This window comes from Fringilla coelebs (assembly GCF_963513975.1).
Source record: "Fringilla coelebs genome assembly, chromosome: 11".
In the NCBI taxonomy this organism is placed as follows: domain Eukaryota; kingdom Metazoa; phylum Chordata; class Aves; order Passeriformes; family Fringillidae; genus Fringilla; species Fringilla coelebs.
In genome coordinates, this window is record NC_140037.1 from 1,922,395 (window position 1) to 1,944,663 (window position 22,269).

Genomic DNA, 22,269 nt, shown 5'->3' on the forward strand with positions numbered 1-22,269 from the left:
CTTAAACCAGACCAAGTTGGCACTGGTGTTGCTTAGCGACTGGGAAAAATCTGGCGAGATGCGGAATTCCAGGAGGCACCCGGCAATTTAAGGCCGCAGGCCCCTGTACCATTGTACAGGCTTTTTCCCTGGGAAACAAAACTCACAAGCCACTGTTCTGGGTGTCAGTTTGCAGGACACACTTGGCACTCTCAAACCAGACCAAGTTGGCACTGGTGCCACCTTGCGTCTGGGAGGCATCCTGCGAGAGGCGGAATTCCAGGAGGCACCCGGCAATTTAAGGCCTCATGCCCCTGAACCATTGTACAGGCTTTTTCCCTGGGAAACAAAACTCACAAGCCACTGTTCTGGGTGTCAGTTTTCAGGACCCACTTGACACTCTCAAAGCAGACCAAGTTGGCACTGGTGCCACCTGGCGTCTTTGAGGCATCCTGCGAGAGGCGCAATTCGAGGACGCACCTGGAAATTTTAGGCCGCAGGTCCCTGAACCATTGTACAGGCTTTTTCCCTGGGAAACAAAACTCACAAGCCACTGTTCTGGGTGTCACTTTTCAGAACACACTTGGCACTCTTAAACAAGACCAAGTTGGCACTGGTGCCACCTTGTGTCTGGGAGGCATCCTGCGAGAGCCTGAATTCCAGGAGGCACCTGGCCATTGATGGACTCAGGCCCCTGAACCATTGTACAGGCTTTTTCCCTGGGAAACAAAACTCACAAGCCACTGTTCTGGGTGTCAGTTTTCAGGACCGACTTGACACTCTCAAAGCAGACCAAGTTGGCACTGGTGCCACCTTGCGTCTGGGAGGCATCCTGCGAGAGGCCGAATTCAAGGCGGCATGCGGCAATTTAAGGCCTCAAGCCCCTGAACCATTTTACAGGCTTTTTCCCTGGGAAACAAAACTCACAAGCCACTGTTCTGGGGGTCAATTCTCAGGACCCACTTGGCACACTTAAACAGACCAATTTGGCACTCGTGCCTCCTTGTGTCTGGGAAAAATCTGGCAAGAGGCGCAATTCCAGGAGGCACCCGGCAATTTAAGGCCTCAGGCCCCTGAACCATTGTACAGGCTTTTTCCCTGGGAAACAAAACTCACAAGCCACTGTTCTGGGTGTCAGTTTTCAGGACCCACTTGGCACTCTTAAACCAGACCAAGTTGAAACTGGTGCCACCTTCGGTCTTGGAGGCATCCTGCGAGAGGCCGAATTCCAGGAGTCACCCGGCAATTTAAGGCCTCAGGCCCCTGAACCATTGTACAGGCTTTTTCCCTGGGAAACAAAACTCACAAGCCACTGTTCTGGGTGTCAGTTTTCAGGACACACTTGGCACTCTTAAACCACACAAAGTTGGCACTGGTGCCACCTTGCGTCTGGGAGGCATCCTGAGAGAGCCTGAATTCCAGGAGGCACCGGGCAATTTAAGGCCTCAGGCCCCTGAACCATTGTACAGGCTTTTTCCCTGGGAAACAAAACTCACAAGCCACTGTTCTGGGTGTCAGTTTTCAGGACCCACTTGACACTCTCACTCATGACCAAGTTGGCACTGGTGCCACCTTGCGTCTGGGAGGCATCCTGCGAGAGGTGCAGTTCCAGAAGGCACCCGGCAATTTAAGGCCGCAGGACCCTGAACCATTGTACAGGCTTTTTCCCTGGGAAAAAAAACTCACAAGCCACTGTTCTGGGTGTCAGTTTTGAGGACCCACTTGGCACTCTCAAACCAGACCAAGCTGGCACTGGTGTTGCTTAGCGTCTGGGTAACATCCGGCGTGATGCGGAATTCCAGGAGGCACCCCGCAATTTAAGGCCTCAGGCCCCTGAACCATTGTACAGGCTTTTTCCCTGGGAAACAAAACTCACAAGCCACTGTTCTGGGTGTCAGTTTTCAGGACCCACTTGGCACTCTCAAACCAGACCAAGTTGGCACTGGTGCCACCTTGCGTCTGGGAGGCATCCTGCGAGAGGCGAATCTCCAGGTGGCACCCGGCTATTAAAGGCGGCATTACCCTAAACCATTTTACAGGCTTTTTCCCTGGGAAAGAAAACTCACAAGCCACTGTTCTGGGTGTCAGTTTTCAGGACCCACTTGGCACTCTTAAACCAGACCAAGTTAGCACTGGTGTTGCTTAGCGTCTGGGAAACATTCTGCGAGAGGCGAATCTCCAGGTGGCACCCGGCTATTAAAGCTGGCATTAACCTAAACCATTATACAGGCTTTTTCCCTGGGAAACAAAACTCACAAGCCACTGTTCTGGGTGTAAGTTTGCAGGAGCCACCGGGCACTCTCAATCCAGACCAAGTTGGCACTGGTGCCACCTTGCGTCTGGGAGGCATCCTGCGAGAGGCGCAATTCCAGGAGTCACCCGGCAATTTAAGGCCGCAGGACCCTGAACCATTGTACAGGCTTTTTCCCTGGGAAACAAAACTCACAAGCCACTGTTCTGGGTGTCAGTTTTCAGGACCCACTTGGCACTCTTAAACCAGACCAAGTTGGCACTGGTGCCACCTTGTGTCTGGGAGGCATCCTGCGAGAGGCCGAATTCCAGGAGGCACTTGGCAATTTAAGGCCGCAGGCCCCTGAACCACTGTACAGGATTTTTCCCTGGGAAACAAAACTCACAAGCCACTTTTCTGGGTGTCAGTTTTCAGGACCCACTTGGCACTCTTAAACCAGACCTAGTTGGAACTGGAGCCACCTTGCGTCTGGGAGGCATCCTGCGAGTGGCCGGATTCCAGGAGTCACATGGCAATTTAAGGCCTCAGGCCCCTGAACCATTGTACAGGCTTTTTCCCTGGGAAACAAAACTCACAAGCCACTGTTCTGGCTGTCAGTTTTCAGGACCTACTTGGCACTCTTAAACCAGACCAAGTTGGCACTGGTGTCAAGTTGCGCTTGGGAGGCATCCTGTGAGAGGCGGATCTCCAGGAGGCACCTGGCAATTTAAGGCGTCAGGCCCCTGAACCATTTTACAGGCTTTTTCCCTGGGAAACAAAACTCACAAGCCACTCTTCTGGGTGTCAGTTTTCAGGACATACTTGGCACTCTTAAACCAGACCAATTTGCCACTGGTGTTGCTTAGCGTCTGCGAAATATCTGGCGTGATGCGGAATTCCAGGAGACACCCCGCAATTTAAGGCCGCAGGACCCTGAACCATTGTACAGGCTTTTTCCCTGGGAAACAAAACTCACAAGCCACTGTTCTGGGTGTAAATTTTCAGGATCCACTTGACACTCTCAAACCAGACCAAGTTGGCACTGGTGACACCTTGCGTCTGGGAGGCATCCTGCGAGAGGCGAATCTCCAGGTGGCACCCGGCTATTAAAGGCGGCATTACCCTAAACCATTTTACAGGCTTTTTCCCTGGGAAAGAAAACTCACAAGCCACTGTTCTGGGTGTCAGTTTGCAGGAGCCACCTGGCACTCTCAAACCAGACTAAGTTGGAACTGGTGCCACCTTGCGTCTGGGAGGCATCCTGCGAAAGGCGCAATTCCAGGAGGCACTCAGAAATTTAAGGGCGCAGGACCCTGAACCATTGTACAGGCTTTTTCCCTGGGAAACAAAACTCACAAGCCACTGTTCTGGCTGTCAGTTTTCAGGACACACTTGACACTCTTAAACCAGACCAAGTTGGCGCTGGTGTCATGTTGCGCTTGGGAGGCATCCTGTGAGAGGCGGATCTCCAGGAGTCACCTGGCAATTTAAGGCGTCAGGCCCCTGAACCATTGTACAGGCTTTTTCCCTGGGAAACAAAACTCACAAGCCACTCTTCTGGGTGTCAGTTTTCAGGACATACTTGGCACTCTTAAACCAGACCAATTTGCCACTGGTGTTGCTTAGCGTCTGCGAAATATCTGGCGTGATGCGGAATTCCAGGAGACACCCCGCAATTTAAGGCCGCAGGACCCTGAACCATTGTACAGGCTTTTTCCCTGGGAAACAAAACTCACAAGCCACTGTTCTGGGTGTAAATTTTCAGGATCCACTTGACACTCTCAAACCAGACCAAGTTGGCACTGGTGCCACCTTGCGTCTGGGAGGCATCCTGCGAGAGGCGAATCTCCAGGTGGCACCCGGCTATTAAAGGCGGCATTACCCTAAACCATTTTACAGGCTTTTTCCCTGGGAAAGAAAACTCACAAGCCACTGTTCTGGGTGTCAGTTTGCAGGAGCCACCTGGCACTCTCAAACCAGACCAAGTTGGCACTGGTGCCGCCTTGCGACTGCGAGGCATCCTGCGAGAGGCGCAATTCCAGGAGGCACTCAGAAATTTAAGGCCGCAGGACCCTGAACCATTGTACAGGCTTTTTCCCAGGGAAACAAAACTCACAAGCCACTGTTCTGGGTGTCAGTTTTCAGGACCCACTTGGCACTCTTAAACCAGACTAAGTTGGAACTGGTGCCACCTTGCGTCTGGGAGGCATCCTGCGAGAGGCGCAATTCCAGGAGGCTCCGGGCAATTTAAGGCCTCAGGCCCCTGAACCATTGTACAGGCTTTTTCCCTGGGAAACAAAACTCACAAGCCACTGTTCTGGGTGTCAGTTTTCAGGACCCACTTGACACTCTCCAACCAGACCAAGTTGGCACTGGTGCCACCTTGCGTCTGGGAGGCATCCTGCGAGAGGTGCAGTTCCAGAAGGCACCCGGCAATTTAAGGCCGCAGGACCCTGAACCATTGTACAGGCTTTTTCCCTGGGAAAAAAAACTCACAAGCCACTGTTCTGGGTGTCAGTTTTGAGGACCCACTTGGCACTCTCAAACCAGACCAAGTTGGCACTGGTGTTGCTTAGCGTCTGGGTAACATCCGGCGTGATGCAAAATTCCAGGAGGCACCCCGCAATTTAAGGCCTCAGGCCCCTGAACCATTGTACAGGCTTTTTCCCTGGGAAACAAAACTCACAAGCCACTGTTCTGGGTGTCTATTTTCAGGACCCACTTGGCACTCTCAAACCAGACCAAGTTGGCACTGGTGCCACCTTGCGTCTGGGAGGCATCCTGCGAGAGGCGAATCTCCAGGTGGCACCCGGCTATTAAAGGCGGCATTACCCTAAACCATTTTACAGGCTTTTTCCCTGGGAAAGAAAACTCACAAGCCACTGTTCTGGGTGTCAGTTTTCAGGACCCACTTGGCACTCTTAAACCAGACCAAGTTGGCACTGGTGCCACCTTGTGTCTGGGAGGCATCCTGCGAGAGGCCGAATTCCAGGAGGCACTTGGCAATTTAAGGCCTCAGGCCCCTGAACCATTGTACAGGCTTTTTCCCTGGGAAACAAAACTCACAAGCCACTGTTCTGGGTGTCAGTTTTCAGGACCCACTTGGCACTCTTAAACCAGACCAAGATGGAACTGGAGCCACCTTGCGTCTGGGAGGCATCCTGCGAGAGGCCGGATTCCAGGAGGCACATGGCAATTTAAGGCCTCAGGCCCCTGAACCATTTTACAGGCTTTTTCCCTGGGAAACAAAACTCAAAAGCCACTGTTCTGGGTGTCAGTTTTCAGGACACACTTGACACTCTGAAAGCAGACCAAGTTGGCACTGGTGTCATGTTGCGCCTGGGAGGCATCCTGTGAGAGGCGGATCTCCAGGAGGCACCTGGCAATTTAAGGCGTCAGGCCCCTGAACCATTGTACAGGCTTTTTCCCTGGGAAACAAAACTCACAAGCATCTGTTCTGGGTGTCAGTTTTCAGGACACACTTGGCACTCTTAAACCAGACCAATTTGCCACTGGTGTTGCTTAGCGTCTGCGAAATATCTGGCGTGATGCGGAATTCCAGGAGACACCCCGCAATTTAAGGCCGCAGGACCCTGAACCATTGTACAGGCTTTTTCCCTGGGAAACAAAACTCACAAGCCACTGTTCTGGGTGTAAATTTTCAGGATCCACTTGACACTCTCAAACCAGACCAAGTTGGCACTGGTGCCACCTTGCGTCTGGGAGGCATCCTGCGAGAGGCGAATCTCCAGGTGGCACCCGGCTACTAAAGGCGGCATTACCCTAAACCATTTTACAGGCTTTTTCCCTGGGAAAGAAAACTCACAAGCCACTGTTCTGGGTGTCAGTTTGCAGGAGCCACCTGGCACTCTCAAACCAGACCAAGTTGGCACTGGTGCCACCTTGCGACTGCGAGGCATCCTGCGAGAGGCGCAATTCCAGGAGGCACTCAGAAATTTAAGGCCGCAGGACCCTGAACCATTGTACAGGCTTTTTCCCAGGGAAACAAAACTCACAAGCCACTGTTCTGGGTGTCAGTTTTCAGGACCCACTTGGCACTCTTAAACCAGACCAAGTTGGAACTGGTGCCACCTTGCGTCTGGGAGGCATCCTGCGAGAGGCGCAATTCGAGGAGGCACTCAGAAATTTAAGGGCGCAGGACCCTGAACCATTGTACAGGCTTTTTCCCTGGGAAACAAAACTCACAAGCCACTGTTCTGGGTGTCAGTTTTGAGGACCCACTTGACACTCTCAAAGCAGACCAAGTTAAAAATGGTGTCATTTTGCGTCTGGGCGGCACCCTGCGAGAGTCCGAATTCCAGGAGGCACCCGGCAATTTAAGTCCGCAGGACCCTGAACCATTATACAGGCTTTTTCCCTGGGAAACAAAACTCACAAGCCACTGTTCTGGGTGTCAGTTTTCAGGACACACTTGACACTCTGAAAGCAGACCAAGTTGGCACTGGTGCCACCTTGCGTCTGGGAGGCATCCTGCGAGAGGCGGATCTCCAGGTGCCCCCCGGCTATTAAAGGCGGCATTAACCTAAACCATTTTACAGGCTTTTTCCCTGGGAAACAAAACTCACAAGCCACTGTTCTGGGTGTCAGTTTGCAGGAGCCACCTGACACTCTCAAACCAGACCAAGTTTGCACTGGTGCCACCTTGTGTCTGGGAGGCATCCTGCGAGAGGCCGAATTCCAGGAGGCACCCGGCAATTTAAGGCCTCAGGCCCCTGAACCATTGTACAGGCTTTTTCCCTGGGAAACAAAACTCACAAGCCACTGTTCTGGGTGTCAGTTTCCAGGACCCACTTGGCACTCTTAAACCAGACCAAGTTGGCACTGGTGTCATGTTGCGCCTTGGAGGCATCGTGTGCGAGGCGGATCTCCAGGAGGCACCCGGCAATTTAAGGCCTCAGGCCCCAGAACCATTGTACAGGCTTTTTCCCTGGGAAACAAAACTCACAAGCCACTCTTCTGGGTGTCAGTTTTCAGGAGTCACCTGGCACTCTCAAACCAGACCAAGTTGGCACTGGTGCCACCTTGCATCTCGGAGGCATCCTGCGAGAGGCGCAATTCCAGGAGTCACCCGGCAATTTAAGGCCGAAGGCCCCTGAACCATTGTACAGGCTTTTTCCCTGGGAAACAAAACTCACAAGCCACTGTTCTGGGTGTCAGTTTTCAGGACCCACTTGACACTCTCAAAGCAGACCAAGTTGGCACTGGTGCCACCTTGCGTCTGGGAGGCATCCTGCGAGAGGCGGATCTCCAGGTGGCACCCGGCTATTAAAGGCGGCATTAAACTAAACCAATTTACAGGATTTTTCCCTGGGAAAGAAAACTCACAAGCCACTGTTCTGGGTGTCAGTTTGCAGGAGCCACCTGGCATTCTCAAACCAGACCAAGTTGGCACTGGTGCCACCTTGCGTCTGGGAGGCATCCTGCGAGAGCCTGAATTCCAGGAGGCACCCGGCAATTTAAGGCCTCAGGCCCCTGAACCATTGTACAGGCTTTTTCCCTGGGAAACAAAACTCACAAGCCACTGTTCTGGGTGTCAGTTTTCAGGACCCACTTGGCACTCTTAAACCAGACCAAGTTGGCACTGGTGCCACCTTGCGTCTGGGAGGCATCCTGCGAGAGGCCGAATTCAAGGAGGCACCCGGCAATTTAAGGCCTCAAGCCCCTGAACCTTTGTACAGGCTTTTTCCCTGGGAAAGAAAACTCACAAGCCACTGTTCTGGGTGTCAGTTTTCAGGAAACACTTGGCACTCCTTAACCAGACCAAGTTTGCACTGGTGCCTCCTTGTGTCTGGGAGGCATCCTGCGAGAGGCCGAATTCCAGGAAGCACCCGGCAATTTAAGGCCTCAGGCCCCTGAACCATTGTACAAGCTTTTTCCCTGGGAAACAAAACTCACAAGCCACTGTTCTGGGTGTCACTTTGCAGGACCCACTTGGCACTCTCAAACCAGACCAAGTTGGCACTGGTGTTGCATAGCGTCTGGGAAAAATCTGGCGAGATGCGGAATTCCAGGAGGCACCCGGCAATTTAAGGCCGCAGGACCCTGAACCATTGTACAGGCTTTTTCCCTGGGAAACAAAACTCACAAGCCACTGTTCTGGGTGTCAGTTTGCAGGACACACTTGGCACTCTCAAACCAGACCAAGTTGGCACTGGTGCCACCTTGCGTCTGGGAGGCATCCTGCGAGAGGCTGAATTCCAGGAGGCACACGGCAATTTAAGGCCTCAGGCCCCTGAACCATTGTACAGGCTTTTTCCCTGGGAAACAAAACTCACAAGCCACTGTTCTGGGTGTCAGTTTGCAGGAGCCACCTGGCACTCTCAAACCAGACCAAGTTGGCAGTGGTGCCACCTTGCGTCTGGGAGGCATCCTGCGAGAGGCGAATCTCCAGGTGGCACCCGGCTATTAAAGGCGGCATTACCCTAAACCATTTTACAGGCTTTTTCCCTGGGAAAGAAAACTCACAAGCCACTGTTCTGGGTGTCAGTTTGCAGGAGCCACCTGGCACTCTCAAACCAGACCAAGTTGGCACTGGTGCCACCTTGCGACTGCGAGGCATCCTGCGAGAGGCGCAATTCCAGGAGGCACTCAGAAATTTAAGGCCGCAGGACCCTGAACCATTGTACAGGCTTTTTCCCTGGGAAACAAAACTCACAAGCCACTGTTCTGGGTGTCAGTTTTGAGGACCCACTTGACACTCTCAAAGCAGACCAAGTTGAAAATGGTGTCATTTTGCGTCTGGGCGGCACCCTGCGAGAGTCCGAATTCCAGGAGGCACCCGGCAATTTAAGTCCGCAGGACCCTGAACCATTATACAGGCTTTTTCCCTGGGAAACAAAACTCACAAGCCACTGTTCTGGGTGTCAGTTTTCAGGACACACTTGACACTCTGAAAGCAGACCAAGTTGGCACTGGTGCCACCTTGCGTCTGGGAGGCATCCTGCGAGAGCCTGAATTCCAGGAGGCTCCGGGCAATTTAAGGCCTCAGGCCCCTGAACCATTGTACAGGCTTTTTCCCTGGGAAACAAAACTCACAAGCCACTGTTCTGGGTGTCAGTTTTCAGGACCCACTTGACACTCTCCAACCAGACCAAGTTGGCACTGGTGCCACCTTGCGTCTGGGAGGCATCCTGCGAGAGGTGCAGTTCCAGAAGGCACCCGGCAATTTAAGGCCGCAGGACCCTGAACCATTGTACAGGCTTTTTCCCTGGGAAAAAAAACTCACAAGCCACTGTTCTGGGTGTCAGTTTTGAGGACCCACTTGGCACTCTCAAACCAGACCAAGTTGGCACTGGTGTTGCTTAGCGTCTGGGTAACATCCGGCGTGATGCAAAATTCCAGGAGGCACCCCGCAATTTAAGGCCTCAGGCCCCTGAACCATTGTACAGGCTTTTTCCCTGGGAAACAAAACTCACAAGCCACTGTTCTGGGTGTCTATTTTCAGGACCCACTTGGCACTCTCAAACCAGACCAAGTTGGCACTGGTGCCACCTTGCGTCTGGGAGGCATCCTGCGAGAGGCGAATCTCCAGGTGGCACCCGGCTATTAAAGGCGGCATTACCCTAAACCATTTTACAGGCTTTTTCCCTGGGAAAGAAAACTCACAAGCCACTGTTCTGGGTGTCATTTTTCAGGACCCACTTGGCACTCTTAAACCAGACCAAGTTGGCACTGGTGCCACCTTGTGTCTGGGAGGCATCCTGCGAGAGGCCGAATTCCAGGAGGCACTTGGCAATTTAAGGCCTCAGGCCCCTGAACCATTGTACAGGCTTTTTCCCTGGGAAACAAAACTCACAAGCCACTGTTCTGGGTGTCAGTTTTCAGGACCCACTTGGCACTCTTAAACCAGACCAAGTTGGAACTGGAGCCACCTTGCGTCTGGGAGGCATCCTGCGAGTGGCCGGATTCCAGGAGGCACATGGCAATTTAAGGCCTCAGGCCCCTGAACCATTTTACAGGCTTTTTCCCTGGGAAACAAAACTCAAAAGCCACTGTTCTGGGTGTCAGTTTTCAGGACACACTTGACACTCTGAAAGCAGACCAAGTTGGCACTGGTGTCATGTTGCGCCTGGGAGGCATCCTGTGAGAGGCGGATCTCCAGGAGGCACCTGGCAATTTAAGGCGTCAGGCCCCTGAACCATTGTACAGGCTTTTTCCCTGGGAAACAAAACTCACAAGCATCTGTTCTGGGTGTCAGTTTTCAGGACACACTTGGCACTCTTAAACCAGACCAAGTTGCCACTGGTGTTGCTTAGCGTCTGCGAAATATCTGGCGTGATGCGGAATTCCAGGAGACACCCCGCAATTTAAGGCCGCAGGACCCTGAACCATTGTACAGGCTTTTTCCCTGGGAAACAAAACTCACAAGCCACTGTTCTGGGTGTCAGTTTTGAGGACCCACTTGACACTCTCAAAGCAGACCAAGTTGAAAATGGTGTCATTTTGCGTCTGGGCGGCACCCTGCGAGAGTCCGAATTCCAGGAGGCACCCGGCAATTTAAGTCCGCAGGACCCTGTACCATTGTACAGGCTTTTTCCCTGGGAAACAAAACTCACAAGCCACTGTTCTGGGTGTCAGTTTTCAGGACACACTTGACACTCTGAAAGCAGACCAAGTTGGCACTGGTGCCACCTCTCGTCTGGGAGGCATCCTGCGAGAGGCGGATCTCCAGGTGCCCCCCGGCTATTAAAGGCGGCATTAACCTAAACCATTTTACAGGCTTTTTCCCTGGGAAACAAAACTCACAAGCCACTGTTCTGGGTGTCAGTTTTCAGGACCCACCTGACACTCTCAAACCAGACCAAGTTTGCACTGGTGCCACCTTGTGTCTGGGAGGCATCCTGCGAGAGGCCGAATTCCAGGAGGCACCCGGCAATTTAAGGCCTCAGGCCCCTGAACCATTGTACAGGCTTTTTCCCTGGGAAACAAAACTCACAAGCCACTGTTCTGGGTGTCAGTTTCCAGGACCCACTTGGCACTCTTAAACCAGACCAAGTTGGCACTGGTGTCATGTTGCGCCTTGGAGGCATCGTGTGCGAGGCGGATCTCCAGGAGGCACCCGGCAATTTAAGGCCTCAGGCCCCAGAACCATTGTACAGGCTTTTTCCCTGGGAAACAAAACTCACAAGCCACTGTTCTGGGTGTCAGTTTTCAGGAGTCACCTGGCACTCTCAAACCAGACCAAGTTGGCACTGGTGCCACCTTGCATCTGGGAGGCATCCTGCGAGAGGCGCAATTCCAGGAGTCACCCGGCAATTTAAGGCCGAAGGCCCCTGAACCATTGTACAGGCTTTTTCCCTGGGAAACAAAACTCACAAGCCACTGTTCTGGGTGTCAGTTTTCAGGACCCACTTGACACTCTCAAAGCAGACCAAGTTGGCACTGGTGCCACCTTGCGTCTGGGAGGCATCCTGCGAGAGGCGGATCTCCAGGTGGCACCCGGCTATTAAAGCCGGCATTAAACTAAACCAATTTACAGGATTTTTCCCTGGGAAAGAAAACTCACAAGCCACTGTTCTGGGTGTCAGTTTGCAGGAGCCACCTGGCATTCTCAAACCAGACCAAGTTGGCACTGGTGCCACCTTGCGTCTGGGAGGCATCCTGCGAGAGCCTGAATTCCAGGAGGCACCCGGCAATTTAAGGCCTCAGGCCCCTGAACCATTGTACAGGCTTTTTCCCTGGGAAACAAAACTCACAAGCCACTGTTCTGGGTGTCAGTTTTCAGGACCCACTTGGCACTCTCAAACCAGACCAAGTTGGCACTGGTGCCACCTTGCGTCTGGGAGGCATCCTGCGAGAGGCCGAATTCAAGGAGGCACCCGGCAATTTAAGGCCTCAAGCCCCTGAACCTTTGTACAGGCTTTTTCCCTGGGAAAGAAAACTCACAAGCCACTGTTCTGGGTGTCAGTTTTCAGGACCCACTTGGCACTCCTTAACCAGACCAAGTTTGCACTGGTGCCTCCTTGTGTCTGGGAGGCATCCTGCGAGAGGCCGAATTCCAGGAAGCACCCGGCAATTTAAGGCCTCAGGCCCCTGAACCATTGTACAAGCTTTTTCCCTGGGAAACAAAACTCACAAGCCACTGTTCTGGGTGTCACTTTGCAGGACCCACTTGGCACTCTTAAACCAGACCAAGTTGGCACTGGTGTTGCATAGCGTCTGGGAAAAATCTGGCGAGATGCGGAATTCCAGGAGGCACCCGGCAATTTAAGGCCGCAGGACCCTGAACCATTGTACAGGCTTTTTCCCTGGGAAACAAAACTCACAAGCCACTGTTCTGGGTGTCAGTTTGCAGGACACACTTGGCACTCTCAAACCAGACCAAGTTGGCACTGGTGCCACCTTGCGTCTGGGAGGCATCCTGCGAGAGGCTGAATTCCAGGAGGCACACGGCAATTTAAGGCCTCAGGCCCCTGAACCATTGTACAGGCTTTTTCCCTGGGAAACAAAACTCACAAGCCACTGTTCTGGGTGTCAGTTTTCAGGACCCACTTGGCACTCTCAAACCAGACCAAGTTGGCACTGGTGCCACCTTGCGTCTGGGAGGCATCCTGCGAGAGGCGAATCTCCAGGTGGCACCCGGCTATTAAAGGCGGCATTACCCTAAACCATTTTACAGGCTTTTTCCCTGGGAAAGAAAACTCACAAGCCACTGTTCTGGGTGTCAGTTTGCAGGAGCCACCTGGCACTCTCAAACCAGACCAAGTTGGCACTGGTGCCACCTTGCGACTGCGAGGCATCCTGCGAGAGGCGCAATTCCAGGAGGCACTCAGAAATTTAAGGCCGCAGGACCCTGAACCATTGTACAGGCTTTATCCCTGGGAAACAAAACTCACAAGCCACTGTTCTGGGTGTCAGTTTTGAGGACCCACTTGACACTCTCAAAGCAGACCAAGTTGAAAATGGTGTCATTCTGCGTCTGGGCGGCACCCTGCGAGAGTCCGAATTCCAGGAGGCACCCGGCAATTTAAGTCCGCAGGACCCTGAACCATTATACAGGCTTTTTCCCTGGGAAACAAAACTCACAAGCCACTGTTCTGGGTGTCAGTTTTCAGGACACACTTGACACTCTGAAAGCAGACCAAGTTGGCACTGGTGCCACCTTGCGTCTGGGAGGCATCCTGCGACAGGCGGATCTCCAGGTGCCCCCCGGCTATTAAAGGCGGCATTAACCTAAACCATTTTACAGGCTTTTTCCCTGGGAAACAAAACTCACAAGCCACTGTTCTGGGTGTCAGTTTGCAGGAGCCACCTGACACTCTCAAACCAGACCAAGTTTGCACTGGTGCCACCTTCGGTCTGGGAGGCATCCTGCGAGAGGCCGAATTCCAGGAGTCACCCGGCAATTTAAGGCCGCAGGACCCTGAACCATTGTACAGGCTTTTTCCCTGGGAAACAAAACTCACAAGCCACTGTTCTGGGTGTCAGTTTGCAGGACACACTTGGCACTCTTAAACCAGACCAAGTTGGCACTGGTGCCACCTTGCGTCTGGGAGGCATCCTGCGAGAGCCTGAATTCCAGGAGGCACCGGGCAATTTAAGGCCTCAGGCCCCTGAACCATTGTACAGGCTTTTTCCCTGGGAAACAAAACTCACAAGCCACTGTTCTGGGTGTCAGTTTTCAGGACCCACTTGACACTCTCCAACCAGACCAAGTTGGCACTGGTGCCACCTTGCGTCTGGGAGGCATCCTGCGAGAGGCGCAGTTCCAGAAGGCACCCGGCAATTTAAGGCCGCAGGACCCTGAACCATTTTACAGGCTTTTTCCCTAGGAAACAAAACTCACAAGCCACTGTTCTGGGTGTCAGTTTTCAGGACCCACTTGGCACTCTTAAACCAGACCAAGTTGGCACTGGTGTAGCTTAGCGTCTGGGTAACATCCGGCGTGATGCGGAATTCCAGGAGGCACCCCGCAATTTAAGGCCTCAGGCCCCTGAACCATTTTACAGGCTTTTTCCCTGGGAAACAAAACTCACAAGCCACTGTTCTGCGTGTCAATTCTAAGGACCCACTTGGCAGTCTTAAACAGACCAATTTGGCACTGGTGCCTCCTTGTGTCTGGGAGGCATCCTGCGAGAGGCCGAATTCCAGGAGGCACCCGGCAATTTAAGGCCTCAGGCCCCTGAACCATTGTACAGGCTTTTTCCCTGGGAACCAAAACTCACAAGCCACTGTTCTGGGTGTCAGTTTTCAGGACCCACTTGGCACTCTTAAACCAGACCAAGTTGGCACTGGTGTTGCTTAGTGTCTGGGAAAAATCTGGCGAGAGGCGCAATTCCAGGAGGCACCCGGCAATTTAAGGCCGCAGGACCCTGAACCATTGTACAGGCTTTTTCCCTGGGAAACAAACTCACAAGCCACTGTTCTGGGTGTCAGTTTTCAGGACCCACTTGACACTCTCAAACCAGACCAAGTTGGCACTGGTGCCACCTTGCGTCTGGGAGGCATCCTGCGAGAGGCGGATCTCCAGGTGGCACCCGGCTATTAAAGGCGACATTAACCTAAACCATTTTACAGGCTTTTTCCCTGGGAAAGAAAACTCACAAGCCACTGTTCTGGGTGTCAGTTTGCAGGAGCCACCTGGCACTCTCAAACCAGACAAAGTTTGCACTGGTGCCACCTTGCGTCTGGGAGGCATCCTGCGAGAGGCGCAATTCCAGGAGGCACCCGGCAATTTAAGGCCGCAGGACCCTGAACCATTGTACAGGCTTTTTCCCTGGGAAACAAAACTCACAAGCCACTGTTCTGGGTGTCTATTTTCAGGACCCACTTGGCACTCTCAAACCAGACCAAGTTGGCACTGGTGCCACCTTGCGTCTGGGAGGCATCCTGCGAGAGGCGAATCTCCAGGTGGCACCCGGCTATTAAAGGCGGCATTACCCTAAACCATTTTACAGGCTTTTTCCCTGGGAAAGAAAACTCACAAGCCACTGTTCTGGGTGTCAGTTTTCAGGACCCACTTGGCACTCTTAAACCAGACCAAGTTGGCACTGGTGCCACCTTGTGTCTTGGAGGCATCCTGCGAGAGGCCGAATTCCAGGAGGCACTTGGCAATTTAAGGCCTCAGGCCCCTGAACCATTGTACAGGCTTTTTCCCTGGGAAACAAAACTCACAAGCCACTGTTCTGGGTGTCAGTTTTCAGGACCCACTTGGCACTCTTAAACCAGACCAAGTTGGAACTGGAGCCACCTTGCGTCTGGGAGGCATCCTGCGAGTGGCCGGATTCCAGGAGGCACATGGCAATTTAAGGCCTTAGGCCCCTGAACCATTGTACAGGCTTTTTCCCTGGGAAACAAAACTCAAAAGCCACTGTTCTGGGTGTCAGTTTTCAGGACCCACTTGGCACTCTTAAACCAGACCAAGTTGGCACTGGTGTCATGTTGCGCCTGGGAGGCATCCTGTGAGAGGCGGATCTCCAGGAGGCACCTGGCAATTTAAGGCGTCAGGACCCTGAACCATTGTACAGGCTTTTTCCCTGGGAAACAAAACTCACAAGCCACTGTTCTGGGTGTCAGTTTTCAGGACCCACTTGGCACTCTTAAACCAGACCAATTTGCCACTGGTGTTGCTTAGCGTCTGCGAAATATCTGGCGTGATGCGGAATTCCAGGAGACACCCCGCAATTTAAGGCCGCAGGACCCTGAACCATTGTACAGGCTTTTTCCCTGGGAAACAAAACTCACAAGCCACTGTTCTGGGTGTAAATTTTCAGGATCCACTTGACACTCTCAAACCAGACCAAGTTGGCACTGGTGCCACCTTGCGTCTGGGAGGCATCCTGCGAGAGGCGAATCTCCAGGTGGCACCCGGCTATTAAAGGCGGCATTACCCTAAACCATTTTACAGGCTTTTTCCCTGGGAAAGAAAACTCACAAGCCACTGTTCTGGGTGTCAGTTTGCAGGAGCCACCTGGCACTCTCAAACCAGACCAAGTTGGCACTGGTGCCACCTTGCGACTGCGAGGCATCCTGCGAGAGGCGCAATTCCAGGAGGCACTCAGAAATTTAAGGCCGCAGGACCCTGAACCATTGTACAGGCTTTTTCCCTGGGAAACAAAACTCACAAGCCACTGTTCTGGGTGTCAGTTTTGAGGACCCACTAGACACTCTGAAAGCAGACCAAGTTGGCACTGGTGCCACCTTGCGTCTGGGAGGCATCCTGCGAGAGGCGGATCTCCAGGTGCCCCCCGGCCATTAAAGGCGGCATTAACCTAAACCATTTTACAGGCTTTTTCCCTGGGAAACAAAACTCACAAGCCACTGTTCTGGGTGTCAGTTTGCAGGAGCCACCTGACACTCTCAAACCAGACCAAGTTTGCACTGGTGCCACCTTCGGTCTGGGAGGCATCCTGCGAGAGCCCGAATTCCAGGAGTCACCCGGCAATTTAAGGCCGCAGGACCCTGAACCATTGTACAGGCTTTTTCCCTGGGAAACAAAACTCACAAGCCACTGTTCTGGGTGTCAGTTTTCAGGACACACTTGGCACTCTTAAACCAGACCAAGTTGGCACTGGTGCCACCTTGCGTCTGGGAGGCATTCTGCGAGAGCCTGAATTCCAGGAGGCACCGGGCAATTTAAGGCCTCAGGCCCCTGAACCATTGTACAGGCTTTTTCCCTGGGAAACAAAACTCACAAGCCACTGTTCTGGGTGTCAGTTTTCAGGACCCACTTGACACTCTCCAACCAGACCAAGTTGGCACTGGTGCCACCTTGCGTCTGGGAGGCATCCTGCGAGAGGCGCAGTTCCAGAAGGCACCCGGCAATTTAAGGCCGCAGGCCGCTGAACCATTTTACAGGCTTTTTCCCTGGGAAAAAAAACTCACAAGCCACTGTTCTGGGTGTCAGTTTTCAGGACCCACTTGGCACTCTCAAACCAGACCAAGTTGGCACTGGTGTAGCTTAGCGTCTGGGTAACATCCGGCGTGATGCGGAATTCCAGGAGGCACCCCGCAATTTAAGGCCTCAGGCCCCTGAACCATTGTACAGGCTTTTTCCCTGGGAAACAAAACTCACAAGCCACTGTTCTGGGTGTCAGTTTTCAGGACCCACTTGGCACTCTCAAACCAGACCAAGTTGGCACTGGTGCCACCTTGCGTGTGGGAGGCATCCTGCGAGAGGCGGAATTCCAGGAGGCACCCGGCAATTTAAGGCCTCAGGCCCCTGAACTATTGTACAGGCTTTTTCCCTGGGAAACAAAACTCACAAGCCACTGTTCTGGGTGTAAATTTTCAGGATCCACTTGACACTCTCAAACCAGACCAAGTTGGCACTGGTGCCACCTTGCATCTGGGAGGCATCCTGCGAGAGGCGAATCTCCAGGTGGCACCCGGCTATTAAAGGTGGCATTACCCTAAACCATTTTACAGGCTTTTTCCCTGGGAAAGAAAACTCACAAGCCACTGTTCTGGGTGTCAGTTTTCAGGACCCACTTGGCACTCTTAAACCAGACCAAGTTGGCACTGGTGTTGCTTAGCGTCTGGGAAACATTCTGCGAGAGGCGAATCTCCAGGTGGCACCCGGCTGTTAAAGCCGGCATTAACCTAAACCATTATACAGGCTTTTTCCCTGGGAAAGAAAACTCACAAGCCACTGTTCTGGGTGTCAGTTTGCAGGAGCCACCTGGCACTCTCAATCCAGACCAAGTTGGCACTGGTGCCACCTTGCGTCTGGGAGGCATCCTGCGAGAGGCGCAATTCCAGGAGTCACCCGGCAATTTAAGGCCGCAGGACCCTGAACCATTGTACAGGCTTTTTCCCTGGGAAACAAAACTCAAAAGCCACTGTTCTGGGTGTCAGTTTGCAGGACCCACTTCACACTCTCAAACCAGACCAAGTTAGCACTGGTGCCACCTTGCGTCTGAGAGGCATCCTGTGAGAGGCGGATCCCCAGGAGGCACCCGGCAATTTAAGGCCTCAGGCCCCTGAACTATTGTACAGGCTTTTTCCCTGGGAAACAAAACTCACAAGCCACTGTTCTGGGTGTAAATTTTTAGGATCCACTTGACACTCTCAAACCAGACCAAGTTGGCACTGGTGCCACCTTGCGTCTGGGAGGCATCCTGCGAGAGGCGAATTTCCAGGTGGCACCCGGCTATTAAAGGCGGCATTACCCTAAACCATTTTACAGGCTTTTTCCCTGGGAAAGAAAACTCACAAGCCGCTGTTCTGGGTGTCAGTTTGCAGGAGCCACCTGGCACTCTCAAACAAGACCAAGTTGGCACTGGTGCCACCTTGCGACTGCGAGGCATCCTGCGAGAGGCGCAATTCAAGGAGGCACCCAGAAATTTAAGGCCGGAGGACCCTGAACCATTGTACAGGCTTTTTCCCTGGGAAACAAAACTCACAAGCCACTGTTCTGGGTGTCAGTTTTCAGGACCCACTTGGCACTCTCAAACCAGACCAAGTTGGCACTGGTGCCACCTTGCGTCTGGGAGGCATCGTGCGAGAAGCGGTATTCCAGGAGGCACCCGGCAATTTAAGGCCGCAGGCCTCTGAACCATTTTACAGGCTTTTTCCCTGGGAAACAAAACTCACAAGCCACTGTTCTGGGTGTCATTTTTCAGGACCCACTTGGCACTCTTAAACCAGACCAAGTTGGCACTGCTGCCACCTTGTGTCTGAGAGGCATCCTGCGAGAGGCCGAATTCCAGGAGGCACCCGGCAATTTAAGGCCTCAGGCCCCTGAACCATTGTACAGGCTTTTTCCCTGGGAAACAAAACTCACAAGCCACTGTTCTGGGTGTCAGTTTGCAGGACCCACTTGGCACTCTTAAACCAGACCAAGTTGGCACTGGTGTCATGTTGCGCCTTGGAGGCATCCTGTGCGAGGCGGATCTCCAGGAGGCACCCGGCAATTTAAGGCCTCAGGCCCCTGAACCATTGTACAGGCTTTTTCCCTGGGAAACAAAACTCACAAGCCACTGTTCTGGGTGTCAGTTTTCAGGACCCACTTGGCACTCTTAAACCAGACCAAGTTTGAACTGGTGCCGCCTTCCGTCTGGGAGGCATCCTTTGAGGGGCCGAATTCCAGGAGTCACCCGGAAATTTAAGGCCGCTGGACCCTGAAACATTGCACATGCTTTTTCCCTGGGAAACAAAACTCACAAGCCACTGTTCTGGGTGTCAGTTTTCTGGACCGACTTGACACTCTCAAACAAGACCAAGTTGGCACTGGTGCCACCTTGTGTCTGGGAGGCATCCTGCGAGAGGGCAAATTCCAGGAGGCACCCGGCAATTTAAGGCCTCAGGCCCCTGAACCATTGTACAGGCTTTTTCCCTGGGAAACAAAACTCACAAGCCACTGTTCTGGGTGTCAGTTTTCAGGACCCACTTGGCACTCTTAAACCAGACCAATTTGTCACTGGTGTTGCTTAGCGTCTGGGAAACATCTGGCGTGATGCGGAATTCCAGGAGGCACCCGGCAATTTAATGCCGCAGGACCCTGAACCATTGTACAGGCTTTTTCCCTGGGAAACAAAACTCACAAGCCACTGTTCTGGGTTTAAATTTTCAGGATCCACTTGACACTCTCAAACCAGACCAAGTTGGCACTGGTGCCACCTTGGGTCTGGGAGGCATCCTGCGAGAGGCGAATCTCCAGGAGGCACCCGGCTATTAAAGGCGGCATTACCCTTAACCATTTTACAGGCTTTTTCCCTGGGAAACAAAACTCACAAGCCACTGTTCTGGGTGTCAGTTTGCAGGAGCCACCTGGCACTCTCAAACCAGACCAAGTTGGCACTGGTGCCGCCTTGCGACTGCGAGGCATCCTGCGAGAGGCGCAATTCCAGGAGGCACCCGGCAATTTAAGGCCTCAGGCCCCTGAACCATTGTACAGGCTTTTTCCCTGGGAAACAAAACTCACAAGCCACTGTTCTGGGTGTCAGTTTTCAGGACCCACTTGGCACTCTTAAACCAGACCAAGTTGGCACTGGTGTTGCTTAGCGTCTGGGAAAAATCTGGCGAGAGGCGGAATTCCAGGAGGCACCCGGCAATTTAAGGCCTCAGGCCCCTGAACCATTGTACAGGCTTTTTCCCTGGGAAACAAACTCACAAGCCACTGTTCTGGGTGTCAGTTTTCAGGACCCACTTGACACTCTCAAACCAGACCAAGTTGGCACTGGTGCCACCTTGCGTCTGGGAGGCATCCTGCGAGAGGCGGATCTCCAGGTGGCACCCGGCTATTAAAGGCGACATTAACCTAAACCATTTTACAGGCTTTTTCCCTGGGAAAGAAAACTCAGAAGATACTGTTCTGGGTGTCAGTTTGCAGGAGCCACCTGGCACTCAAACCAGACAAAGTTTGCACTGGTGCCACCTTGCGTCTGGGAGGCATCCTGCGAGAGGCGCAATTCCAGGAGGCACCCGGCAATTTAAGGCCTCAGGCCCCTGAACCATTGTACAGGCTTTTTCCCTGGGAAACAAAACTCACAAGCCACTGTTCTGGGTGTCAGTTTTCAGGACCCACTTGGCAGTCTTAAACCAGACCAAGTTGGAACTGTTGCCACCTTCGGTCTGGGAGGCATCCTGCGAGAGGCCGAATTCCAGGAGTCACCCGGCAATTTAAGGCCGCAGGACCCTGAACCATTGTACAGGCTTTTTCCCTGGGAAACAAAACTCACAAGCCACTGTTCTGGGTGTCAGTTTTCAGGACACACTTGGCACTCTTAAACCAGACCAAGTTGGCACTGGTGCCACCTTGCGTCTGGGAGGCATCCTGCGAGAGCCTGAATTCCAGGAGGCACCGGGCAATTTAAGGCTTCAGGCCCCTGAACCATTGTACAGGCTTTTTCCCTGGGAAACAAAACTCACAAGCCACTGTTCTGGGTGTCAGTTTTCAGGACCCACTTGACACTCTCCAACCAGACCAAGTTGGCACTGGTGCCACCTTGCGTCTGGGAGGCATCCTGCGAGAGGCGCAGTTCCAGAAGGCACCCGGCAATTTAAGGCCGCAGGACCCTGAACCATTTTACAGGCTTTTTCCCTGGGAAACAAAACTCACAAGCCACTGTTCTGGGTGTCAGTTTTCAGGACCCACTTGGCACTCTCAAAACAGACCAAGTTGGCACTGGTGTAGCTTAGCGTCTGGGTAACATCCGGCGTGATGCGGAATTCCAGGAGGCACCCCGCAATTTAAGGCCTCAGGCCCCTGAACCATTGTACAGGCTTTTTCCCTGGGAAACAAAACTCACAAGCCACTGTTCTGGGTGTCAGTTTTCAGGACCCACTTGGCACTCTCAAACCAGACCAAGTTGGCACTGGTGCCACCTTGCGTCTGGGAGGCATCCTGCGAGAGGCGGAATTCCAGGAGGCACCCGGCAATTTAAGGCCTCAGGGCCCTGAACTATTGTACAGGCTTTTTCCCTGGGAAACAAAACTCACAAGCCACTGTTCTGGGTGTAAATTTTCAGGATCCACTTGACACTCTCAAACCAGACCAAGTTAGCACTGGTGTTGCTTAGCGTCTGGGAAACATTCTGCGAGCGGCGAATCTCCAGGTGGCACCCGGCTGTTAAAGCCGGCATTAACCTAAACCATTATACAGGCTTTTTCCCTTGGAAAGAAAACTCACAAGCCACTGTTCTGGGTGTCAGTTTGCAGGAGCCACCTGGCACTCTCAATCCAGACCAAGTTGGCACTGGTGCCACCTTGCGTCTGGGAGGCATCCTGCGAGAGGCGCAATTCCAGGAGTCACCCGGCAATTTAAGGCCGCAGGACCCTGAACCATTGTACAGGCTTTTTCCCTGGGAAACAAAACTCAAAAGCCACTGTTCTGGGTGTCAGTTTTCAGGACCCACTTGGCACTCTTAAACCAGACCAAGTTGGCACTGGTGTCATGTTGCGCCTGGGAGGCATCCTGTGCGAGGCGGATCTCCAGGAGGCACCTGGCAATTTAAGGCCTCAGGCCCCTGAACCATTGTACAGGCTTTTTCCCTGGGAAACAAAACTCACAAGCCACTGTTCTGGGTGTCAGTTTGCAGGACCCACTTCACACTCTCAAACCAGACCAAGTTGGCACTGGTGCCACCTTGCGTCTGAGA